At 38.3% G+C, this 26,802-nt stretch overlaps 2 long non-coding RNA genes and 2 pseudogenes across 10 annotated transcripts in view; 2 read left to right on the top strand and 2 right to left on the bottom strand.

The window, feature by feature from the left end:
* Positions 1 to 669: 669 nt before the first annotated feature.
* Positions 670 to 7,127, bottom strand: LOC148737306 (uncharacterized; annotated as a pseudogene). The gene is made up of 6 exons (XR_015996779.1): positions 5,677 to 7,127; positions 4,835 to 4,929; positions 4,544 to 4,592; positions 3,775 to 3,843; positions 2,003 to 2,106; positions 670 to 1,629 (listed from the first exon to the last, which is right to left on the bottom strand). The product of XR_015996779.1 is annotated as an uncharacterized LOC148737306 (transcript).
* A 6,338-nt stretch (positions 7,128 to 13,465) lies between these two features.
* Positions 13,466 to 16,004, top strand: LOC148737305 (uncharacterized). Of its 7 annotated transcripts, none has more exons than XR_015996235.1 (4): positions 13,466 to 13,747; positions 15,115 to 15,225; positions 15,511 to 15,593; positions 15,792 to 16,004. It is a non-coding gene; the product is annotated as an uncharacterized LOC148737305 (long non-coding RNA). The 7 variants fall into 7 exon arrangements; XR_015996238.1 differs by having other exon boundaries at positions 13,466 to 13,850; XR_015996237.1 differs by lacking the exon at positions 13,466 to 13,747 and adding an exon at positions 13,993 to 14,648.
* Positions 16,005 to 16,536: 532 nt separating this feature from the next.
* On the bottom strand, positions 16,537 to 22,849 carry LOC148737304 (uncharacterized; annotated as a pseudogene). Its single transcript, XR_015996231.1, has 8 exons — positions 22,238 to 22,849; positions 21,734 to 21,970; positions 21,478 to 21,586; positions 20,930 to 21,032; positions 20,587 to 20,702; positions 20,357 to 20,430; positions 19,605 to 19,879; positions 16,537 to 19,268 (listed from the first exon to the last, which is right to left on the bottom strand). The product of XR_015996231.1 is annotated as an uncharacterized LOC148737304 (transcript).
* Positions 22,850 to 23,228: 379 nt separating this feature from the next.
* Positions 23,229 to 26,802, top strand: part of LOC148737284 (uncharacterized) — a 243,101-nt gene continuing 239,527 nt past the window's right edge. The window contains exon 1 of the long non-coding RNA XR_015996251.1: positions 23,229 to 23,367. This is a non-coding gene — a long non-coding RNA (uncharacterized LOC148737284). The remainder of the gene's footprint in view (positions 23,368 to 26,802) is intronic.

The raw sequence follows: 26,802 nt of genomic DNA, 5'->3' as shown, positions 1-26,802 counted from the left end.
TTATCCTTGTGGTTTAAGTCAAAGATTACGCCAGAGAAAGCCCTGAATATTCAATCACAGTGCACTAAATTCTTGCACAAATCAATACTTAAGATTAGAGACCTTGCATACATTATAGGACTCCTAGTCTCCATTTTACCTAGAGTCCAAATGGGCATGTTGTTTTACCGAAATCTGGAAAATGAGAAAATAGACATACTTAAAGCAAATAATAGGAACTTTGATGCACTGTGTACTATAAGTGAGACATGTACGTCAGACTTACAATGGTGGTGTGACAATATCACCCATGCAAAAAAGAAAATATTGCAAACTGACCCAGACATTACAATAAGGTTTGATGCATCATAGGAAGGTTGGGGGGGAGGGGGGCAAATCTAACCAATAAGCGCACAGGGGGGCGCTGGCTGCCAGATGAAACGATCCTTCATGTTCATGAGCTAGAGCTTTTAGCAATTTTGTTTGCATTGAATTCATTGCGCAATGATGTAAAAAAGGCTTACATCCGTGTAGAAAGTGACAACAGAAGCAGCGTGTTATATTAACAACATTGGGGGGGAGTAATTCCAGACCATGCAGTAATATCGCCAGACAAATTTGGATGTGGGCACTAGAGCATGATAATTGGATTACAACAGCTCATTTACCAGGGAAAGACAACACTGTTGCTGACCGTGAATCCCGTCTGTTTAATGACAGGACAGAGTGGCAATTGAACACTGCAATATTTTCTAAAATAAATAATCTTTGGGGTCCATTAGAACTTGATTTATTTGCATCTAGATTGAATAGGCAATTAGATAAATATGTGGCCTGGCGACGAGACCCTGAAGCAACCTATATAGATGCTTTCTCACTGTCATGGACTGATAAAAGCATTTATGTTTTCCCCCCATTCTCTCTTATAAATAGATGCCTTCAGAAATACTTAATCGTTCGCTCCCCTCTCAAGGAGATCCTTGCAGCTTGCAAAAACGAACAGCAATGATTAGAGGAGTAGAACCATAGTTATTTTTTGACTCAATGTCCGGCACGTGAGTAACGATAAGATCAATGACATCAGGGACACTACCCCCGTGCGGCAAAATGTAACATATTCCATCTATTGTTATCAACACAGGTTACATTTGCCTACCTCTCAAGAAACCATTTCACTGCGTGTAATTTACCCTTGGAAGCCGCCACCATTAGTGGCGTGTAACCCGCGGTTGTTTTGGACTCGATGTCCGGCAACTGAGTAAGGATAAGATTAATGAAGTCAGTGTCTCCACCATGTGCGGCAAAATGTAACATATTCCATCTATCGTTATCAACACAGGTTACATTTGCCCCCTTCTCAAGAAAACATTTCACTGCGTGTAATTTGCCATGCAAAGCCGCCACCATTAGTGGCGTGTAACCCTCGGCTGTTTTGGACTCAACGTCCGGCAAGTGAGTATGGATAAGATCAATGACATCAGTATCTCCACCCAGTGCGGCAAAATGTAACGTATTCCATCTTCTGTTGTCCATGAGGGACGGATCTGCTCCTCTCTTAATCAAAGCCTTCACCGCTGGGACGTTGCCATTTAGAGAGGCATTCATTAGGGACGTTCTGCCTGTTGCGTCTTTGGAGTCAACAGTGAAATCCTAAAATCAGATAACGTGAAAAGAAATTAAGACAGGTCACATTATCAAAGAAGGAGGTCGAGGTGGGAGAGCAAGTTTTGGAAAAAAGTTTGAACTAGTGAGCAGTACTATGCGAGCAGTTGTTATAAAACTTTTTTATCCTCACACGCGTTTCGTCTAACTGTCGTAGACTTCTTGAAGGAGTTTTATAAGTTAACACTAAACAGTTCCTTGTTGTCCTCGCTCACTTTTGTGAGCGAGGAAAATAAAATAGCTAATCAATAGAGCCTTATTCTAAGGCTCTATTGATTAAGACGATGGGAGAAATTACACGTTGATAAACTTTAAGGGTTGAAAGCAAAGTAGTATTGGAATATAAATGCAACTAAATTACTGAGGCCCATAGTATACCTTCTACAGCTGTACCTGTTGCTGTGAAAACTTCTTTCTTATTTCTCTGTGTTTTTTCTGTTGAATCAGTAGTAGCAGTACCTGAATCTGATCAAAACAAAATACGAATAAAGGGATTAAATTATGCAACCACATGCAAGACTCAAACGTTAAACATGTTAACTATATTAGTGCTAGGTATAAGTGACAGAATGCTATGCTTCCTAAATTCAGCCTCACTGAAAAAGTCAGTAGAGTGACAAGTGTTATGGAAAAAAAGGGAGATATGAACAAACATTCTGATATGTATGACTGTTTAAGTGTTGAACGATCCATAAGCATACATAAAAAAAAACAATTATATGCTTTGTTTATGAATAATGTTCTATGTTTGAGAACAAACTCAAGTCCTTCTTCAGTGCTTCAAGGTTTAAACACACTCAATCTATTCTTACTAGAAGGTCACTCAAATTCTGCTTTGGTTAATATTGGTAATCAGACTGAGTGGAGTCAAATTCTATCTCTAATTTTTATGAGCTATTAACAAAATAGGAAGACCACTGAAGTGAGAGTCTGATCTGTCAATCAAGAGCATGACTACAGACTGAATTGGATGACACAAAGTCCTGTTACCATTTAATCATAACCATTAATTACAACTTCCAAAACAAAAAAAATACAGTTAGGGAAAATATCTTAGGTTGAGACAATGACTTGTCTTAGGTGAAAAATTCCTCCATTTGGTAAGTTCCCCAGTTTTTTTAGGATATTAGTGGTTGTTGCTGTGGTTACTCTGATCATTTCTGAGATTGGTGGATTTAGCTGAGTGGACTTACTATGTTTGGCTGCTTGAACTATTTGATTACAACTCTTCAGAATAATTAGTGAAAAATAAAGCAGCTAATGCACCAATCACATTTGAGGAAATTGTAACAGTTACGATCAATAAGTGTTGTGGGGTAGTAAATTTCTACACTCAGGTATTTCCATACATTTCTTTGTTATAAGTTGAAAGTAAAGCAAAAACAGTAACAGAAATTCTACTTAGTCTTATACAAAATAGCTTCATCTCAATCTGCAATTACACAAAGGTCTTCTCTATTTCCTAAAGTAACAACCCAGGAATTTTTTTAGAATTTTAGTTAGAAGAGGGGCACTTATTCACTCCGACGAGGGGCTAGCGCTCGAAACATCAGCTTTTGTAATCGTTACAGTGGCCAATTTACCACTTCAACTTTGTTGATATATCCAAATTATTTCGTTACTCCCATCGCCACAGCCCCAAACAGTTTCTTTCGAAACTATCAGCCTTTACTTATTGGAAGGATCAGGTTGCTTAATTGAGGAGGTTGTTTATCTAGAAAATATTAACCTAGACTGATTTAGCTGAGTAAGTGAAGTTCAAAAAGTTACAAATAAAGTTGTAAAAGAAACAGGTTTTTTCGTTTACATGTTCTTAGGAAAGTGAGGGAGGAGAAATGATGATTATTCAAGGCAGAGTTTGTTTAGTTTACTGGCTTGGGAAGGGGGGATGGGCACTGATTAGGGGAAGGGTTCTAAGATATATGTAGAGCCTGGAGGCTAATTTGAGGAAATGAAGTAATTTTAATGTTAGCCTGGAAGATGTTGATAATCCTATTGTTGTACAGAATAATAAAAAATTAATATACTGGATTTTTTAAATTCTTAAGAACTGCCATACTTGAATTACTGATAAATTTTTTTTACTGAGTCCAGTGATAACTGTAACATGCAATGTAAAGTTAAATTACTCACCTGACACAGACTGTCCTTGTTTGTTCCTCTCTGTTTCTCCACAGTCTACAGAGCTGTGTGAAGCTTTACCTACAGACATGTAAGAGCAAAATGAATCAGTCACCTCTCTAAGTTGACAGCATAGCCTGCAAAACCGTGAATGCACACAAAGCTCATTTTCAACTGCCAAACTCTTCTTTTTGGATGTTGTCTTAACCACAATTGGCAACATATTTGCAAAATGTTATCATGCCATAATGTACTCTGTGACATTAATTCTAGCAAAATTACAATTCATCACTTAGCCTTTGTGTGGAACATTGTCTGTGGACGATGGACAAAAACAGCCGGCCGCCCCCAAACACACACAAAAGAAAAAGCAAAAATTGTTTCTGAGAAGCTGACTTCATTACTTCCCCAATGAACATGTTTTGGTTATCTCCAATAACCTTATTTTTTAGCACTGATCTAAATTAAGACATGACACACATTTTACATGTAAATTCACTCACCAGGTGCAGAGTCTCTTGATTATTCTGCTGCATCTCATTATGTAACAGTTATATACAACTATATGGACAAAACTTTAATTGTAGCACATGCACTGTGCATGTACTTTTTAACCATAACTTTTTCTTTAATTATCAGAATTGATATTTTTGTAGCAAAGACTTTTGTGAACACTTTCCTATCATGAATTGTCTTAGACCTGTATCCTTCTCAGCAGACATTATTTATTGTTTGAGGATTTGTATAAAATTTACCTGATGCTGTCAAAACTGTCAAATACTTCTTCTTGTGTGTTCCTTCTGTTTCATTCGACCCGCACACAACTTTCTCTGGATATAAAGAAAATGAATATAACAACAAACTAATCATGAATTATCATATATTAATTTGAAGACTGAAGCAATTATAGTAATTTTTTCAAAGTGCCACTTTTGAAAAAAAAACATTTCTACCACTAGAATGATTCACAGACTGCTGTAATGAGACCAGTCGACATGGTTTTGCTGAATTGCGCGACAATAAATGAAATAATACAATCCTCACTTTTAAGACCTCAATTATGTTTATCTACCTTAAAAGAGATCAAGTATGCTAAGTACCCAATCTCTGCGATTAAAAGTCCTTGACTAATGTCTTCTCCTGTGCAAACTCTATTCAAATTTGGATCTACAATGGAATAAAACACAAATTTAACTCAAAATCTCCCAGCCCATAGGAGTTAGGACAATAATGCTAAAAAACAAAAAAAGGAAATGAACCTTTCTGGGTTAAGGCCCAATTTGTCAACTTCCTTTACTTTTTTTTTTTTCTTTTTCTCTTTTTTGGCTTGGCCAACCAACCTTAACTTTAACGAGAAGATACATACTAGGTGATTGGAAACAGAACATTAATTTTTATGTGACATAACAGAACATACATGTTTATTCAAACTCATATATAACTACATAAATTTGAAAGGGAGAGTCAAGAGGTTAACCCTGTGAATAAAACTCTCCTAAAAACTACAACAAACAAAACAAAACAAAACAAAAACAAAACAAAAAAACAAAAACAAAACAAAAAAAAAATCCATAAGTTATAGCTTTAGAAAGGATTTATGTTTCCATTTAAAAAATGGGAGTGGCCTTAGGAAAGATGAAAAAGTCTTCAGCATACTTGCAGTTAAAAGACAAAGGCCAACTTTAAATCTGGTATATATAACAATGCAGGATTTATTTGTCCTTAATGATATGAACATGTTCATCTACCAGTATTCAATATTTCTTAATGTGTCGCTCAAATCAGCTTAAAATTTGGCTTCATAGCCCAAAATCTCAGCAAATGCACCTACTTACAGTAAGAGGGGACAACTAGAATTTAGATGTAATAAAAGTAGAATGATACAGTTTTGTATACCTTATGCATTTAACTCACCCTTTGCAGTTCTCAAAACATTTTCCAGCATTCTTTTCAATTTTGCACATTCCCTACTCCAAGGGTAAAGCTTCCTGTAGTTCTCTCTGAGCTTTGCGGCATTGGCATGTCTCTCTTCTGCACTGAGTTCAGACATCTCTCTGATCCTTTGTGCCCATTCCTCTGCATCTCCATCTGATTCCATGATAAAAGAACACCCGCCTTCTACTTTTTTTCAATGCCTCAGCTACACCAGATTCACTAGAAACCAGCACAGGAATGCACCCAGATATAGCCTCTAGTGCAACTAATCCAAAGCCTTCTGTACGAGAAGGTAGAGCGACCAAGTCTGACTGATAAAACATCATCTTGAGTTCCTCTGGATTATAGCAATACCCACGGACGGTTAGTTGGTTGCGTTTGATGCAAGTGTTTTTGGGAAACCATCGGTCAACTTTTCGATGTTCACCAGGAGATGAGCCAGCAAAGGTCAACTCAAAGTTCTTACCTAGTGAGCCTACGGCATTTGCAATAAGGTCATAGCCTTTGAGGGAAAGATCCTCAAAGGCAGCTCGGCCAAACATAAAAACGTTAAAGGTTTTTACTACTGATCTGTCCACAGCTAATTTTGATTCATTGGAAAACTTTCCAAAGATCCCAGGAGTAATAATCTCCACTTTAACATTCAGGAGACTTCTGCTGTACTTCTGTTGTAGACGAGAGCCAACAGCGACCACTGCATCTGCTGCTTTACACAACTCAATTTCCATCTTATGCTTCTTCTCGTTCTCTTCGATCGCATCTGTAGCAGCCGTGGCAGATTCTTTATATTTCCCAAGATCCTCGCAGAAGACGTGCACAAACTGAATCCATTTACATCTGATAGTTCGTGCCATGAGGCACGCAGGAAATCCAAATTTCCTACCGTGTCCTATCACAATATGGGGATGCTGAAGCTCTGGAGGGGGGACGTTTAACCAATCTAAGGGATCGCGCGATCCAGGGACACTCTGAGCTGTGACTAAATTCACATTATGTTGTTTAGCATCTTCCCTGTCCTGCTCATCGCTTTTCGAAACGTAACAATGGATTTTCATGCTATCAGTCGTCGCTTCTGCCAAATTAATAGCAAATTCGCGGTTGAAAGTTGATAATCCACCCTTGGAAGATTTCCACTCGTCGCAAAGAAACATGACATCAATAAGCCCCTGTTCTTTCTGCTCCTTTTCGCTACTTACAGTGGTGGACGCGTTTCGAGACGCCATTGAACTATCGAACGCCATCGAATGCAAGATCAAAGAAGATTAACACGGAACTTGAGCTAGTCTCCTTCGCAGCCGCTGTTTGGGCTCGTCACGCAACGCTTCCTCCCCACAGCGGCTGCGAAGAGAGACTAAAGTTGAGCCGACAGACCAGTGAGGTTGGCGATGCAGCAGTTTAAGTGTTGTGTATGCATCTGCTCATGTCTCTTCGTGTCCCTTCTCTACCGTGAGCGACTTCAGATTAGTGCACGCGGGCCTCTGTCTGATCAAATATTTGCCTTGGAAAAAAATAAATTCGAAATGTTCTCGGGTAAGGCACCTCATTACGATAAAACTATAGAGATTGTTTATACTTTCGTCATATATATTAATTCGACGATGGAAGCTCTTCAACATTAACTGAGCTGTGAGGAAGGACAACTAGTTTTATACCGAGTATCCTGGTAACGAGTCTGATAAAATACAAAAAGTGACGGTGAAAACGTAAACCTCTATGCGATTGTAAACATGCTTGGTTTAGGGCAAAATGTTGTCTAATCAACCCCACATAGCGAAAATCAGCCCTGAAAAAAATCAGGCCTGTACTGATTTTCGCTATTGCTTAAATAGCGCTATCTACTGCGAGGATCGTGCATTATATGTATCTAATACCGCAGTACAAAATATATGAACTTCATATATATTTCATTGTATCTCATTTATCACTTTCATGGGCTTATTACGAATCAACTTAACGGTCTGCTCCCAGTAGGCTTGTTAGCTCAATTGGTGGAGCGCTGCACTAGTATCGCAGAGGTCAGTGGTTCGAATCCCGTACAGGCCTGATTTTTTTCAGGTCTGAGTTTCGCTATTGCTTAAATAGCGCTATCTACTGCGAGGATCGTGCATCATATGTATCTAATACCGCAGTACAAAATATATGAACTTCATATATTTCATTGTATCTCATTTATCACTTTCACGGGTTTATTACGAATCAACTTAACGGCCTGCTCCCAGTTGGCTTGTTAGCTCAATTGGTAGAGCGCTGCACTAGTATAGCAGAGGTCAGTGGTTCGAATCCCGTACAGGCCTGATTTTTTTCAGGTCTGATTTTCGCTATTGCTTAAATAGCGCTATCTACTGCGAGGATCGTGCATCATATGTATCTAATACCGCAGTACAAAATATATGAACTTCATATATTTCATTGTATCTCATTTGCAGTAAATGGTTTGAACCCGGGGGTAACATGTGAAGGTGTAGTCTGATCGTCCGGGTGAGTGTAGTCCTGAGAAGGACTGTTGTCGGTGGCAGTGACTGACGTTTCGACAACCTGTGCGGAAGTCATTTTCAGGACTACACTCACCCGGACGATCAGACTACACCTTCACATGTATCTCATTTATCACTTTCAAGGGTTTATTACGAATCAACTTAACGGTCTGCTCCCAGTTGGCTTGTTAGCTCAATAGGTAGAGCGCTGCACTAGTATAGCAGAGGTTAGTGGTTCGAATCCCGTACAGGCCTGATTTTTTTCAGGTCTGATTTTCGCTATTGCTTAAATAGCGCTATCTACTGCGAGGATCGCGCATCATATGTAAGATTACTAGGTGTGATTTAAGGGTTTAAAGATTGATAATGGGAATATCTGAGTTCTCGCGGCTTCCCTGAAAACCAAAGCCAACTTAATACCATAATGGTCCAATTTGAACCCGTTTTTAGACCAAATTTCTTAGACACCGCGTCTTTTTGGGCAACACACACCACTGTAGTCCACATAGGGGATTATTTCCTGTCAGCTCATGGCTTCATTTTCAGATTGTCGGGATAGAAAGCTCGTTTCTCGTCGGGGAATAACAATAGTGCTACCAGAGATCTTGGGAGGGGGGGGGGTGGGGGTCATTTTGTTTGCGACTTGCAAGCACTGTCCATACATCATAGGCATGAGAGAGTATGCAACTGATTTTGTTTAGCTGCTTAGTTGATTATCACACTATGTAGAATTTATGATTCTCCTTCAGAACCAAAGGGAAAATAATTACTTACCCATAGGAATGTTGAAAGTACTTAATTTCTTTCTAATTTGTTTTCTTTTTGTAGTGAAGATGATCGTTCAGTTTACATCAAATAACAAATTGAAACTTTTCACATATAATGTCCTTATCGCAAATGGAAGAGCCTATTTCGATAGGTTGTAAAAGGTAAGAGACCGTGATCGTTTTACAGTTAAGGTAATCATTCGTTACAGATCGATGAAAATGATTCAAGGTTATTCTCTCTTGTGGTAAACTATATGAACTTATGATCTTAAGCTAGCTGAGCTTTTAAACCAATCAGCATTTAACGTGAAAAAAGACGGTTCTTAGATTAGAAATAAAAAGCAGTTTCTCTGTTTCACTCTTAAGTGAATAGGAAATATTCCAGCGGAAAATTTAACTTGATACAGATAAAATAAACTGAACCTGAGTCGCTGACGGTTTCTTGTTCGCTTTGAATTACCAAGCGGTAGAGCCGTGAAAATAATAGGCGGCGATGCCGTGACAAGTCTGGAAAGGAAAACTACTTCTTCGTCTCGTAGTTTCGCTGTTTATTGCATTTCAGCGCACATTAAAACGCCAGCCCTGGTTGTTTGCAGGCTAAAATAAGACTAAGGAATAAAGGGTGTAAGATTCTAAAGAAACTAGCTGTGGCGCTGCGTCGGTGGGGTAAGTATAACAAGATGAGTTGATGTTACTTGGATGCCGTTAAGAGTGACCAAGCTGACGTTTCGGGCGTTAGCCAATCGTCAGAGCCCTTTGTGTTAGCTCTCACGAAGGACTAATGCTCGAAACGTCAGCTTTTTAATTCTTTACGGTTACCAATTTACATTCTCAACTCAGCTGATCAAACTAAATTGTCTGAGAAAAAAGAAAAAAACAAAAAAAATACTCCTGTAGCTTGCAAACCACACGAGGACATCTAAAGGTTCTTTTTATTTCCATATACAAGAAAAAGGTGATGGAGTTAAAGCTAAACTTAAATGAGTATGCTCAGTTTGCTAAATTATACCAAAACTTATGCTAACACAATCGTTAAAGGCTTACTTATTGTGAAATTGTTATTGTGTCGAATAATAATATTAATAATAGTTTATTAACAAATCAATATCGCAGTCGTTAGACTGAATTACATTGATAATGCTATGAAAGATCAAATGAAAATTACAAATTTCTAATTGAAGCCATAATGAAGGATTTCTTTGAAACGATCGGTACCATAGCGGGGCTCAATAAAGACACTGGTAACTCTTTATGGGTATCTTGTGTCAATGTTGAAAGCTGAAAGGAAGCTGTATAACTTGTGGTTTGGGTTGTTTACGTCACGGTTTACAGACAGTTTCTCGCGTAAAAGCTTACGACGGCTAGCACGAGAAGTTTATCTTCTGCTGTATGATAGACCAGGACCATAAATAATAGACAGGGCCTGCCTTTGAATTTTTCTCGATTTCGTCGGTAAGACACGATGGTTAAGCGTGATGAAATGCGGGTGAACCGTATTCGACGGCTCTACGTATGCATGAAGAGTAGAACCTCACCATATCGGCATTTTTTGCGCGTTTGAGTTGTCTTGGAAATACATATGTTATGATCCTTTTTTAATGATATAATATAATTCACGTGGCAGTTCCACTTGACGGTCATTACTGATGATTATGCTAAGGACGTTAGCTTGCCTGACGAGTTCGAGTTCTTTACCATAAATCAATAGGGAGGTGCAGCGCGATTCGGACCCGGAGAAAGATATACACATTTCAAATGTTGTAGAATCTCAACCGCGTTTGACGAAGTAATGCTGTGATAGGTGGATGTCCAATAATGTATAGGCTTAAAGGGACTGGGTACAAGTGATTGGCAGCTAAGTTAACTGATTCTCGTCTTAGCGTTTTTCGAGAAGAACACTAAAGTCGAGATCGGGAAGGCGCTAAATCACTCTTACTTTGAAGCTTTGAAAGTAACTATAACAAGATTCGTTTTGGCCACTTGGGTTCATCGGTCATTTCGAGGTACATTCCTAAGATTCCTCGCAACTGGAATGTAAGTGACCATTTCAGCCGACTCATCTCAGCTACAACAAGGAAGGTCTTGACAGAAATCACAGATCGAAAAGTTTGTGAATATAATTGATTGGAAATTTTATGATCGAAAGTGATCGTTCGCCAAAAATTACAATAATCTCCAGAGGTACAGAGTCTCAATGCCTTAAATAATCTAACCCAGTCGAAAAAAACTGAAACTGTTTTCAAAAAAAAACAAAAACTCGAGTGAGCTAAACAAACCTAAATTCAAATGACCTGACGCATGGTGCCAGAAAAGAATGGAGAAAACTATTTGATATATACAATAAAGGTTCATTACACAACAGATACAAATATGAAGAATACAAGTTATGTGAGAGATTACAAATATCACGCACTACATTGATCCTAAGAGAATAAAATAGTTATTTACATATCCCTAAAAAAATTCTTTAGCGCTTTCATGACACTGCCCGAACAACTACGAATTAGTTGTAACCAGCAAGCGGCATATTTAAATTCCTGATCAAACGCGAACATGCCTTACTCCCCTCGAATTCAAATACATTATAATTATGAATTTCCTGCAATAATATTATAGATAAAATGATATCGAACAATAAAGTTAACGTATTCTTCATCTTCGTCATCATTTCTTCATTTTTTAACAATGACGGTAAACAAATTTACAGCTTCAAAAGAAAGTCAGTAAAGTCAGCATCAAAAGAAAGTCAGTAAAGTCAGCATCGAAAGAAAGTCAGTAAACCACCGGCCTTGTGTGGGAGGGTACTTCTCTTACTACAAGATAGGTACAAAAATTAAACAAAAAGACTGCGAATGTGCGGCTTCGCCAATTCAGTAATGATTCTAAAAAATACCCAAGCATTTTCATCGTGAAGCTAAGGAGATTTGACAAGCGAGCGAGAGATACGGTGTCCTTGTTTCCGTCTGTTTTCCGTCGCATTTGTTTTGTTGTGCACCATGCCATTTCAGTTTGTTCCTAAACCAGTCAACAAAAAGGCATCACCGTAAGTATCTTAGTGTGTTGTTACTGTCGTAGTTTTCTCGTGGTCTTATCACAAGCAGGATTACACTTCTTAATTAAGTTGTAACATCAACCATGAAGTCTCCTTTTCTTGTGATAAAATTAATTTTTTTTATTTGTTTCTGAAAACGTGCCGGTACTTTCTTTAGAGAAAAATGAAATCGTCTTTTTCAACATAATTAAAAGTACTTGAGAAACGATTAAAAGGAAATCTACAGCAGGCTTTTGAGACTTACCGTGCAAACAAATATGGCTTCCTGCAGAAAAGCTAATACAATAGAATAATCTGACTTTTTTTCGGCAGACAAAGCAAAGTAATCTTGCAAACAGGGAGGGACCAATTGGGTAATAATAATAATAATAATAATAATAATAACGAATTTTTTATACAGGATTGAAAACCCATCAGTGTGTAACACTGTTGTCCTTGGGGTCCTGTCAAAATAATAAATAAATAAATAAAATAAAACTTAACAAGATATAATCATTGATCTTAAGGTCTAGAAAAGCATACAATAAAATAAAATGCTCTGAAAAAGGATACCTATAACCACGTTTAGATCGAGTTTTTTTTTTTTTTTTTTTTTAACTAAAATAATCTCGCAATTTGTTCTTAAATTTCAGTCTCGATTCTAACGACCTTAGCTCAGCAGGCAGGTTGTTGAAAGTTGAAAGTATAATCAGAAGTTGTGTTACCATGATCATAAAGGCAACTTGGTATATTCCTGAGTAAGGCCCACAATAATTACATTTTACCAATAGAACTCGGACCAAACTTCAAATCTTTCTTGAAATCTAAAAATTTGAAATAGTTAATAATGTCCCCAAAAATCCACTCCACAGAGGAGCGAGCTATATTCGTGGATTTATTCAATTCCTGCACCTGATTTGTCAGCACTCCACGTTGAAATGGCCTCTACGGGTGCACACGATGAGGGCATCTTAGGTCTCCATAAATTCACATCGCCTGGCCCGTCGGAGAGAAAGTGTGCTTCTCAAGATCATTCAGCAACATGGACTCGACCAACATTAATGCATCATGTTTTTTAACTTCTGTTAACAAAAATCATTTTGCAAATGGAGTCATAAACTGGGATTAAGGTAAGCTGGCTTAAATCTTGGCACTATTTTCATGCTCAAGAAATCAAGAATGTAACACTGTTTTGGAAGGATCATGGGTCATCATCTAGTTTTTTTTTTTTTCTTTTTAACAAACCAAACATTTATTAATAAATGAGCCATCCCCCTCCTCCTACTGTTGCTACTCATTAGCTGTGTTGGATCATGAGGGGACGCAAATCGTCTGCACTGCAAGTATCCCGGAAAGTCCCATACATTTTCTTAGACTAAAAGTCTAAGAAAATGTATGGGGCTTTTTGAGCGCTCCAGGTAGCTTTCCTGTAAGGCGTCATAATCTTGTTGCTGCTGACATCGATGTGACAGATATATTGCTTTTGCAGTGTTTTCTTTGCCGGCTTATATTGTCATCAAGTTTCAATAAGACGGCTCTCATTTTTCACCACAACAATAAAGTTTTTGTAAATTACGAGATCGGATGCACGTACTGTTTCAACTAATTCGCTCTTCTTCCTCGGGAATACATTAATAAAATGTCGGCGGACCTTGAGGCCTCCACTAAGCTGGAAATACCAAATAAACAGGAGGTAAAATCGCGAAAAAATACTCCCAAGGAGAAACCTAAACAAAGTAGAGAATGGAGAAAGCGAAAGCGACAGCAGAAGAAAGCGGGTAATCTGGCTTAAGTTCTGCCTGGCATCAATGGTGGACCAAATGTGACTGAGACAAACTTGATAGATAAAAATCATTTTCTCCAAATCTGGATACAAAACAGGTAGGCAACGAAAGCGGACTTATCATGCTTAAGGCTAATTCTAAAGAAGAAATGGAAAGTAATGTGAAGCGACCACGATTAACAACCGTTTTAGATGTAAATTATTCAAGATCAACAATGCTTCGGAGGGCGCTAATGGAGACGATGCAAGACGTAAGCGGGCTCAATATTCAATGCCGTTTTTGGCACAGACAACTTTTAAACGTATTGGTAGTCAGAAAAATATCCATTTGAAGAGTCATCACGAGATTCAGGTAAACAGAAGTTCAAATATTCGAAAAGGCTGGTTGCTATGGAGTGACGTCATAAACCGGCTAAGTGTATTTGCTGCCTTATGTTTTGTTGTGAATGTTGGTTTTGTGGTGTATCAGAACTCAATACCATTAAATTTCATTAAAGATCCAGCAAAGTGCCTGAGTTTGATTTTGCAGCTTATAGTGGTTGATGGAAGATGCATTAAAGTTAAATTTCCCGTAGGTACTTTAAGTTGGAATCACCTGAAACCACCTGAAACCACCGATGAAACCACCTGAAACCCCCAAGGAAACCATCTGAAATTACCTGAAAATATCTCGAAACAATTTAAAACAACATGAAAGCACCTAAAAAGTTACGGGTGACATCAGAAAATAAGTGTTAACAATCGAGTTTATCCACAGGGAGCCCGGCTTACGGATACCGTATATAATGCCCTACAGTACAGAATAGGCACCACAAACAGGTCTTCAAGGAAACATTCCATTATTCTTGTTGAAAACACACTCAATTAGCTCTACGAATGGCTGGGAGTGCACGGGAGTATGCGAATTCACTTCTTGACAAAGCACTTGCGTGACAATAACAACATGCGATCGCGAATGCAAAGAAGAAACTGTTTTAAATCGAAAGAAATACGTGACGTTTCTTCAACGGGATTATGCAAATTATATATGAAAAAGCCCAGGAAGGCCTAAAGATTTTCAAACTTCCTAAGGAAATTTTGAACATTGTGTTTCTTTTTAATCAGAGACGAATTTATAGCGTGACCTAGAATTTCACTGACTTTGTTATTGCAAGTGTGAAATATATGTGGATTTTTTGCAAGGTATTTCACTGCAAATGACAGAATATAGCTGATGAATGGTGGCTTTAACTTCCACTGCCTAAGTAAATTTCAGGTGATTCCAACTTTTAGTACCTACGTTAAATTTCCAGGTTATTTGTCTGCCAATCTTGACTCTTCATATTGTTTTAGTTTTGCAATGTTTTTATGTTACATGTCTAGCCATGTTATGCTACTCAAGCAAAAAGGTGGTGATGCTAACAAATATATCAATGGACTTTGCCAGCGAGGCCGGATTGGACACAGTGCTGTGTATTCTGCAAAGTTATTAAGGTAGGTTATACCTGCAATTGCTAAATGACATGCATCATAGCAGAATTCTACAGTAACACAAAACATTTTCAGGTTACCGGTATTTGTGATGCAATTTATTTGTAATCAATTCAAGACAGCTTTCTTGGCTTTCTTGACTTTATGGAAAGGCAGAAATCTGTCCACAAACATGAACATATTTTATCTGTGGTGAACAGTGATTATATATCTACAAATAATAGTGAATATTATATGGCTTTAGCCAAGTTCATTCATTATTAAGTCGTACGTGCACTTTGTTGATAGGAATGTGCCTGTCCTGATGTTCCTCGTGGGGAAGCCTTTGCTGAGTGTTTCCCAAAGAGCAAAGCAAATATTGGGGGGGCGGGGTAGGTACAACTCTGCATTTCCGTATTGACAAGCATAAAAATGTCAAGCTTGCAGTATGGTACTTCACTTTCTATTTGGAACCCATGTCTTTAAATCTCACTTGGGATACTCAGTTTGACAGACAGTTACCAGCAGAGGTAGGTTTGGATTACAAAGGTGGAAACTAAATTCACTGATTTTTTTTCTCTCTGTTTCAGATGGACAGGGTTAAGAGATGACTTGCTCTTTCCCCTTGAAGAGGAACCATGTGATGTCAATTTATGTGCTCTGCATGCAATGTATAACATTTAAATTTTTAAATTGTGTGCACCCATTGTAGTATGGCACAGTCAACATTGTTTTCTTTTAAAGAAATCTATTTTCTTGAAGTTTAATCCTGTAATAATAATCTTTTGTTTAGTGTTGCCTGACCACTTCTGAGATATATATTTATTTGTCATATTTCTTTGATTAATATAGCATTCAGCGTAATGCCAGAGGGCTTCTGGGATATATAGCAAACTTAGTTTTCCATTCACGGTTAATAGAGGGAAATGTTGTCTTTCCTTTCTGGTTCACCCAGGCAGAAGTCCTGGCATTCATTGTAATGCCTTAATGCTACTGGGATATATAACATACTTAGGTTTTCATTCATGGTTAAAATAGGGAAGTGTTTTCTATCCTTTCTGGTTCACCCAGGCAGAAGTCCTGGCATTCATTGTAATGCCTTAATGCTACTGGGATATAAAACATACTTAGGTTTTCATTCATGGTTAAAATAGGGAAGTGTTTTCTATCCTTTCTGGTTCACCCAGGCTGAAAACCTGGCATTCAGAGTAATACCTAAGTGCTTCTGGGATATATAACGTGAAGAAATTCTTGTGACTCAAACTGTTCTGCTCTTTGAGCTCTTCACCTATCTACAGCAGAGCGACAATAATAAATGGTCATTTCAGACACATATTTGAAAAACAGTTTCATTTACTGCTAGAAGGTGCCCTGCAAACCGCGACGGGAAGAGAACTTCAAAACACAAAATGCTGTGAAAAAAAAAATCAATGAATAAATCAAGGCAAAACAAAAGCTGGTACATTTCTTTGCGAAGCTGGATCATGAAATTTCCGATGCAACGTTTTTGTAGGACGTAAACACACGACAACGACTGATTTCCTGACAAACTGGGCAATACGAGATAACATGAATTATGCAACAACACAAAATAACGCGCACAGCCTCAAGTAATCTATATACCGTATTTCCTTGAATAGGCCGCCAACCCCTCGGCCATCCAAACTTCAAATGCGCTGGAATTATTCTTGTTGACGAGCGGGCGTCTCTGGGTGTGCCACTTAAAGTACAGCCTAATGACTATGATCATATACAGAGTTTAAAAATACAGAATTGCTGGGTTATACTGCACTTTTGGGTGTGCCACCTTAAAGTGCAGACTACTGACTACGATCATATAAAGAATTTAAAAATACAGAAATGCTGGGTTATACTGCACTTTTGGGTGTGCCACCTTAAAGTACAGACTACTGACTACAATCATATAAAGAATTTAAAAATACAGAAATGCTGGGTTATACTGCACTTTTGGGTGTGCCACCTTAAAGTACAGACTACTGACTACGATCATATAAAGAATTTAAAAATACAGAAATGCTGGGTTATACTGCACTTTTGGGTGTGCCACCTTAAAGTACAGACTACTGACTACGATCATATAAAGAATTTAAAAATACAGAAATGCTGGGTTATACTGCACTTTTGGGCGTGCCACCTTAAAGTACAGACTACTGACTACAATCATATAAAGAATTTAAAAATACAGAGATGCTGGGTTATACTGCACTTTTGGGTGTGCCACCTTAAAGTACAGACTACTGACTACGATCATATAAGAGAATTTAAAAATACAGAAATGCTGGGTTATACTGCACTTTTGGGTGTGCCACCTTAAAGTACAGACTACTGACTACAATCATATAAAGAATTTAAAAATACAGAAATGCTGGGTTATACTGCACTTTTGGGTGTGCCACCTTAAAGTACAGACTACCGACTATGATCATATAAAGAATTTCAAAATACAGAGATGCTGGGTTATACTGCACTTTTGGGTGTGCCACCTTAGAGTGCAGACTACTGACTACGATCATATAAAGAATTTAAAAATACAGAGATGCTGGGTTATACTGCACTTTTGGGTGTGCCACCTTAAAGTACAGACTACTGACTACGATCATATAAAGAATTTAAAAATACAGAAATGCTGGGTTATACTGCACTTTTGGGTGTGCCACCTTAAAGTACAGACTACTGACTACGATCATATAAAGAATTTAAAAATACAGAAATGCTGGGTTATACTGCACTTTTGGGTGTGCCACCTTAAAGTACAGACTACGATCATATAAAGAATTTAAAAATACAGAAATGCTGGGTTATACTGCACTTTTGGGTGTGCCACCTTAGAGTGCAGACTACTGACTACGATCATAAAAAGAATTTAAAAATACAGAAATGTTGGGTTATACTGCACTTCTGGGTGTGCCACCTTAAAGTACAGACTACTGACTACGATCATATAAAGAATTTAAAAATACAGAAATGCTGGGTTATACTGCACTTTTGGGTGTGCCACCTGAAAGTACAGCCTATTGACTATGATCAGAGAAAGAGTGTAAAAGTACAAAAAATGCTGGATTAAACTGCACTTTTGGGTGTGCAACCTTAAAGTACAGACTAGACTACGATCATATAAAGAATTTAAAAATACAAAAAGGCTGGGCTATACTGCACTTTTGGGTGTGCCACCTTAAAGTACAGCCTATTGACTACAATCATAGAAAGAGAGTAAAAGTACAAAAGTGCTGGGTTACACTGCCCTTTCGGGTGTGCCACCTTAATGTACAGACTACTGACTACAATCATATAAAGAGTTTAAAAATAGAGAAATGCTGGGTTATACAGCACTTTTGGGTGTGCCACCTTAAAGTACAGCCTTTTGACTATGATCCTGGATAGAGTGTAAAAATACAAAAATGCTGGGTTATACTGCACTTTTGGGTGTGCCACCTTAAAGTACAGCCTGTTGAATATGATCATAGAAAGAGTGTAAAAATACAATAATGCTGGGTTACACTGCACTTTTGGGTGTGCCACCTTAAAGTACAGACTACTGACTATGATCATATAACGAGTTTAAAAATACAAAAATGCTTGGTTATACTGCACTCTTGGGTGTGCCACCTTAAAGTACAGCCTATTGACTACAACCATAGAACGAGTGTAAAAATACAAAAATGCTGGGTTATACTGCACTTTTGGGTGTGCCACCTTAAAGTACAGTCTATTGATTACAATCATAAAAAGAGTGTAAAAATACAAAAATACTGGGTTATACTGTACTTTTGGGTGTGCCACCTTAAATTACAGTCTACTTAATAAGATGATAGAAAGAGTGTAAAAATACAAAAATGTTGGGTTATACTGCACTTTAGGGTGTGCCACCCAAAAGTACAGACTTCTACATACGATTAATAGGAAAGGTAATAAACACTAAATACTAAATAAGAAAGGTAATTAGCACATACTGTGAAATTGAAAAGGAAGCAAGTACTTACAAATGGTGCCCAATTCAAAAGCGCTCTCCGACGAAACATCTGGGCGCTGCACAATACAAACCACACCTCATAATTTAAAGAAAAATAAACAAGAACTGTTTAACCACAAGTGAAGGTACTTGGCAATGCCACCTCTGGTATCAAAGACTTACATCAACATGGGACTGACAAAATGTAACACAATTAAGAATAAAATTTTCAGCTGTATTTACAGCTGTGTAGGAGAGCTTCAACTTGTCCAGCGGAAGGGAGAATCCCACAATCTCTTCAAGGTTTTGAAGAATTTCAAATTCTGTTGGACCTGAAATGTGTTTTATCACAATGGGAAAAATAATAGATATACCCACAAAGTGAATCAATTGTAAAATACACACAAAGCCAATAATTTGACCACTCATGTACCTGACATAGAGCTGACATGAATATTCTGCTTTGAAATAGCAGACTCCTGACCACTCTTCTTCTTAACAGAAATTCTATCACCATGAAAAGACTCTGGGCCAAAGCACTTCAGGGCTTGATTGGCTTCTGGAAGTGAACCAATCTTGTAGGCAATCAGACCAATGGATGCAAGCAACTGCTCTGTATTGCGCATCTCCATATGTAGTGCACACAACTGAATGCTAGTAAGCTCTTCATCAAGGAGAAAAAGGAGATCATCCCGGATTCCAGTTGATCTGCAAATTATGGACAACAATGGTGCATTTACAATAATTTTATTGTAAATGGGTACCCCAAGAGGAGCAGGGATGGCGTAGTGGTGAGAGCAATCGCCTCCCACCACTGTGGCCTGGGTTCAATTCCTGAACCTGGTGTCACATGTGGGTTGAGTTTGTTGGTTCTCATCCTTGCTCTGCGGGTTTTTCTCCGGGTCCTCTGGTTTTCCTCCCTCCGCAAAAACCAACATTCCAAGTTGTGTCTCCAAATAGCTTCAAGCTAAATACCCCTGACACATTATTAAAGTTTATTATTATTATTATTATTATCTATAAATAAAAAATAAATAGTCTTATGAATATCATGGCAATAAATAAATGGTGGAAGGTAACTGCTCTTACCAATGCATCAACTTTGGTACCCAAAAGGCCTCAAGCACTTTCTACATAAGCCTGTGCATTATTTAATGATCATGAATGGCTAAACTTAAAGTATACCTGCCTATGTTACACTTGCTTTGTTGGCATTCTAGGCAGGTTTCATCTGGGGCCACTTCATGACATTTGCAACCCTAATGGGAAATGAAATTACCTCAAAATAAATTAATATTATCTTACAAACTTTTTTGGTTGCATTATTAGAGAAGACTGTAGCTTGTGTATTGTAACTGATGAACTACAACTAATAATGCTCATTGATTCACATGTACACCAACGCAAATACTAACCCTGATTGCATTGCATATAAAGCAGAATTCTACATCTACCCCTCGACCACCAAGTTGAAAATCAAGATCCCCTTTCTTTACCAAAAGAAGGATCAGTGTTTTGTAGTCCAATGAAACTAAGATATGACAAAAAAACAACAGCAATAAAGAATTATGATATGACATACCCCCGGTACATGTCGAAAATTAACTTACTGTTTAAAATAATGTTCACTGATAATGAAAAAAAAAAAACCCTCAATTAAGTTTCTAAAAAGAAAGTCAGCATCCTGCCTTTTAAAAAGATTAAGGTTAATGTTCTTGCAAATAACCATCATGTAACAAAATGATAGAAACATCTTACCATCAAATTCTACATTGAACTTCATGCTATCAACAAAAATTCCTTGGTTCTTGATGATTCTCTTTTGTTCATTTAGATCCTTTAAAGTACCTTCAGGCTTTCCCTATCAAAATAACATTAGGCATGAAGACAACCGATGAAACTTGTTGTTTATTCAGAGCTTATGTTGGGGTAATGTTCTTATAATGCAAAAGGATTTGCAGTTTTTTTCCTCTTTCTGTTTAATACATAATGTGTGGGTATTTTTTTTTTTTTGTGTGTGTGTGTGTGTTTGTGTGTCTGTGTGTGTGTGTGTGTGTGTGTGTGTGTGTGTGTGTGTGTATTTGTGCATATTACATTTGTCAGATTTTAGAGCCAGTACTGGAAATTGAGTCAACAATACAACTATGAAAACTGTAACATATATGTTCTATAAAACTATAGGCTTTCAGTAAGGAAAGCTTTATAAGAAAGTGTCTCTACTGTGCTAATTAAAAACTTTGTAACCACGTCAAGCAAAGGAGAAAAAGTATTTTAGTAACATAAAATAATAGAAATTAATGATGAACCTGTTTTCTTTACGATTCGCAATGGCCAGTGGGTAAACAGACTTTGCACTCTGTATGTCGTAAACAGGGTTAAGACGAGGAACCAGACCTACCAATACCTGATTTCTACCTGATCATAAAAAAATGATAATAGAAATGGTTATTATTTCCTTCATTCATGGGAACAAAAATTATGCACAACCACACACTTAATCCGAGATAAGGTATTTTTTTATAATTTATGGCAGCAGACTTAAACCTGACAGTCAGTATTTACCACAAAAGGGTCTTCCATCTATCTTCATCAGAAGTTTGAGAGTTGGTGAGCACACATTATGCAGCCTTTGCTTGCAGACAATCAACTCCAAAACAGGAAACAAATCCACCTGATAACCTTGTAAAGGAGAAGGCACCTTTTTCACATCCATGTCAATTCTTTACAAACTCCAAAGATCACTTTTTTGGCCGCCTTACTTTGGTTAAGGTTCAACAATATTGGTGTGTCAAAGGATTTCTAAAACAGAAGCCAAAGAAAGAAAGCAAAAGAAAAATTAAACAACAAAATTAACATGAAAAATACATCTGATATAACTGAGGTTTAAAAAAATTAGCTATTATCATAGTAATAATAATGAGACTTGCACTTCTTCTGCCACTTTCAAGCATTAAATTTGTTACTGTGGAACTGCTTCCAAGTTGGGATAAATTAGATCTGAGTGCAGACATATCCTTTCCAAAAGAAGCCTCTTAAGATTGATAACTAATAACAGACCTTACTTACCCCTGTCCTTCCAAGTTTGGTGATATTGATTACAGCTTGCCAAGTATTACCAGATACCCTTGCCTTGGTCTTGAAATATAATAGCACCCAATCTGGAACTCGGAGGCTTTCCACGTATAAGGAAAATGTTTCATCACCAACAAGCTCTTCCACCGTCCGTTTAACCCCTTTCTTTAGGGTCACATCTTCCACAACCTCATTTACAAAAGCCTTGTCCTCAGGATCGCCAAAAGCACACATTCTGGAAAGCACCGTTGATAAATTTTCTCGGCTCCTTTCAAAGATACCTTGTGCATCTTGGAGAACGCGGCTACCACTTTTCTTAATAAGGAAAGTCTTTACTGGGGTCTCCAAATCATTCCTTTCATAAATCTCCTTTAGATTAGGAGAACTAAGACTGCCACTGTTTGGAGGAGTCAAATGAACCGAGACAGGCATTTCTTTCGTACTAGCTAGGCGGAGTGTTGAATTGAGGGGTCATTGTATGGCGCCGAGCTGCACGTGGTCGCTCGCAATTCAAGTCGTTGCCGTCTCCCTTGAGGGAACTCAAATCCAAGCCATTCAAAAATTCTTTAACTTTATAAATCGCGGCGGATCCTCCTTCTTCAGAACCTCTTTTTTCCCTCAGAATAACCGATACAAGCCCAAAAGACGAGCAAACAACTTCAAATGCGCTGGAATTTTTCTTGTTGACGAAGGGGCGCCCATCGAGAAGCCGAAGTTTGTCGCCTTCAATTCGGCAGAAATCTTCTGGAAAAGTTGTCAGAATCGGCGATCGCTTAAAATATTGCAGAGGAGTAATTCCACAAAATTCTGTTGTGAGCACATACCAGTAATTATGCTCGCTTAATGCATCACTGACGACGCGAGAGAAGGTCGAAAAACCTTTCCTCGGCGCAATTTTTGGGGAAAATAACTAAGAAAACTACATGCACTACAAAGCAATCTGGGAAAAAAAAAAAAGAACATTGTCCAGATCCAAATACCGACACTGTCCAGATCCAACCGAAAGGGGCGCTAACGATATTAACCACGCAAACGCTGACACAAAAACCACATATTTAATTGGATTAGAACCCCTGGGGAGTTTGATGTGTACTTCCAGTGCAGACGATTTGCGTCCCCTCATGGCACAAGGGCCCGGGGACAATTAAAAACATTCGGTCTCCTATGTATACACTGGCCACATACCTCATCAGCTTACAAACAAATTAAATAGTGTACTTACTTACTGGTCCAAAAAGATTTGTAATGATTCCGTTTGGCAGAACAACAGACAGGAATTTTAGACCGTGCACACGCTTGTACTCATTGTAAACGATAGATTGGTCTCGGCACTGTACCATCCACAAACCTGAAACAATTATCTCAGTAATTAAGTAATTAATGCTTTCCTTTTCCCTTATTAATTCTATTCATGTTAATCATTGCACGTCTGTTTGCGCAATGATTCTTACTAAAGACCTTTTATTAAGGTAGCAACTTTGACAAAAACTGCATTTCCGAACACGTGGTGAGGTGTTGGGTCCAGAAAAGAGTGGCTGCACTCAGTTATTGGTGGCTGTATATGTTGTAGATGTCATCAGTGACCGAGCCACAAATCATGCTTAGTATTGGTACGGGCCGCCCAAAACGGGGAATTAAATCTGAGCATCTGCGCGGGTAACTAAGCCTTCGCAACAAGACGCGCAGTCCATCTATGTCATCAATCACATATCCCTGTTTGTGGATTAAAGTTTCAGGGATGTCAAGAGCTCCGGCAAGCACAGAAATGTCAGCTTTTCTGAGACGAAATTCCGCTTTGCACTCGGTGTCATCCATTTCAGTAAAGTCAAACGTTCCGTAGCCTTCGTAGGGAAACTCGGGATTTTTAGATTGATTAACATCAAACAAAAGACAAAAAGCCCTCATCATCTATGACCCCACTATCTTGGCAAAAGCTATGGCTTCTCGTTTATCCTTTAAACTTATTTTGCACCCATCTCTTGTCCGTATCACAGGAAAACTAAGACAACAAACAAGCAGACAACAAGGTATGTGAAAACAAACCTTTACTTACAAGCAGATGACGACTTTGCTGTCATGAGATTTTCGTCTTGTTCGAAAGCCCTAATGTTCAGGTAAATATCATTTCGACATCTAAAAATATCATTTCGACATCTAAGAAGAGTTCCCTATTAGCGATGGGAAAGGGGTTTATGCTAAAGAAAAAACCCAAATTCTGCAATGAAAATAGTTGCCACGTCCACAGGATCTTAATCTTTTTGTGCATCGAGCGAGACGTGCCCTCGATGTAGTGTTTACCGTCCAAACCTTGCTGGCGTCCTCGCTCGCCGTCCTGCATCTTAAGGTCCCTATTGAGGCCATAGAACGCAGTCATTACTTATGGGCACGTTTATGGTGTTCCATCACATGTGAGATGTTGCTTAGTCCAAAACCATTTTATATTGGCGTACTTAGAAGAAGTGCCAAAGACGAGAAGAATTGCAAGTTATGTTCTTAGGGTACCGAATCCTCCCCCAGCCACCCCGTCCCCCCCCTCCCTCTCCTTCCCTATCTTTCACCTTCACTGTAATATTTCCCTCCTCTCTTCATATTTTCTCTGTTTTAAACGAACGCGCCGACGGTTAAACATTTCAAATTACATGGAAACTGACCAAACGCTCGCTCGCCCGTTGAACACTTGCACCAAGTAGACCAAGGATTAAATATTGCGTAGTATCGCTGAGTATTTTTACGAGTTTTGCGAGATTTATTATCCAAAACGCCAAATTGTAATTCAGTGCTGCGAATTTCGCCGATATTTGTCACAGTTCTCCGGAGCACAAACCTCGCGTGATACTTGTACTCGATTCGTACGTTATTTCTTCAGTTGAATGATAATACGAGCGTAACGAATAGAATCGAGTCCGTTTAGATACAAGAGCGATTTACAATGTGCCGAATATGGAGAAAACCTTTGTGACTCCGTATCTTACACTGTATATTCACGATACTTTAAATGCAACTGCCTACATGGCTATTTTTTCAAAGATCTTCAAATGTGTTACGTTTCTCAAACGAAGACTTTTGTTATTGATGATGTGTGACTTACAATCATAACCCTTTTAAATGAGCCAGGAAAAACAACAGAATTTTTTATCAGTGTCGATTTATTAACTATTTTGGTTGTTTACCAAATGAATGTGTTCTTTGCATTTCATCGCTGTTAAATCCGCCACTGTGATAGCTTCGGGTTCCTGCCAAAAGGAAAAGAAAGGGGAGAAAGGATAAAGTTTTCCTTTCGAACAAGAATATATTTACCTAAAAGTTATATGTGCTTGGCAGTGCAACTTTCTGCAGAAAAAGAACACCGGTAGGTCTACACAATCTTATTAGGATCATGCCACTTTGTAAGAGTACGCGTTCTATGAAAGGAAGCAAGCAGGCTTCAGTTATTTTTTGTAGATTATCACTGCAAATTTTCAAACAAAAATTAACTCGGTGTTTTTTGCAATTTTACTCTCCTAAGCCTGTTTGCATAACTTTTGAGTAGCCTAGTTAACCCTTCAACTGCCAAGATCTGGGCCCGCCTGTTCAAAGGGTGGATAACACTATCCCACGGATAAATCACTATCCCACGGATAAATCGCTATCCCACGGATAAATCACTATCCCACGGATAAATCGCTATCCCACGGATAAATCACTATCCCACGGATAAACTGCTATCCCACGGATAAATTGTTCTCCCACGGATAAATGACTATCCCACGGATAAATCGCTATCCCACGGATAAATCGCTATCCCACGGATAAATCGCTATCCCACGGATAAGTGACAGAAAAACGTATCGCGTTATCCACCGGATAAAGTTTTATCGAGTGGATAGCGCTATCCAACCTTCAAACAACCGGGGCCGGATTGTCAATTCTTCCCTCTAGCTGCTACACATTTCCTTGCAAATCAGTTCCGAGAGTTTGGAGCCAGATTAAGTAAACAATTTCTAGCTGATAAGCTTGAGTACTCTCATCACCTGTTTGCTGGAGAAGGATATTATAGGGAGAAGTCACATGTTAATCACTTCTGAGAGTTAAAGGGTTCAATATGAAAAGTCAATCCATACATTCACAGAAACCACTTTAAGTTTGACCCTCTTTCCGAGAATGAATGATAATTCGAAGAATAATCCTTTCAAAATTATTCTGCAAAACAGAAGTTAACCTATCGCGTTTCCAGTTTAAGTCAGCGAACTCGTGCACCGAGCGAAAGAGGCGACACGATAAGACACGACCTAAGAAACGCAAAGAAAACGAACCTCACACCTACGGGCTTTTCTACGATTAAGGCTGTTATCTGAATTCTTGGCTGCATTACAGGTTTAACCATTTCCATTTAGGTGAGTGTACTTTTAGGATACGAATGTGAGGCTAGACGTTATAGCGGAGCTCACTGCGTGCACGAAGGGCAAGCAGCTTAGCCATATCCCTAGAGAAACTGGTAAACCATCCAGCCAAGAAAACTCTATTGGTGCATTGGCTATCTCCACATTTTCTGCGAGCAGAAATATTTTTCTCTAACTTCC

Source organism: Stylophora pistillata, chromosome 2, assembly GCF_964205215.1.
Source record: "Stylophora pistillata chromosome 2, jaStyPist1.2, whole genome shotgun sequence".
NCBI classification, from domain to species: domain Eukaryota; kingdom Metazoa; phylum Cnidaria; class Anthozoa; order Scleractinia; family Pocilloporidae; genus Stylophora; species Stylophora pistillata.
Note: the sequence above shows the minus strand (reverse complement) of the source record. Positions and strands in the feature narration are given on the sequence as shown.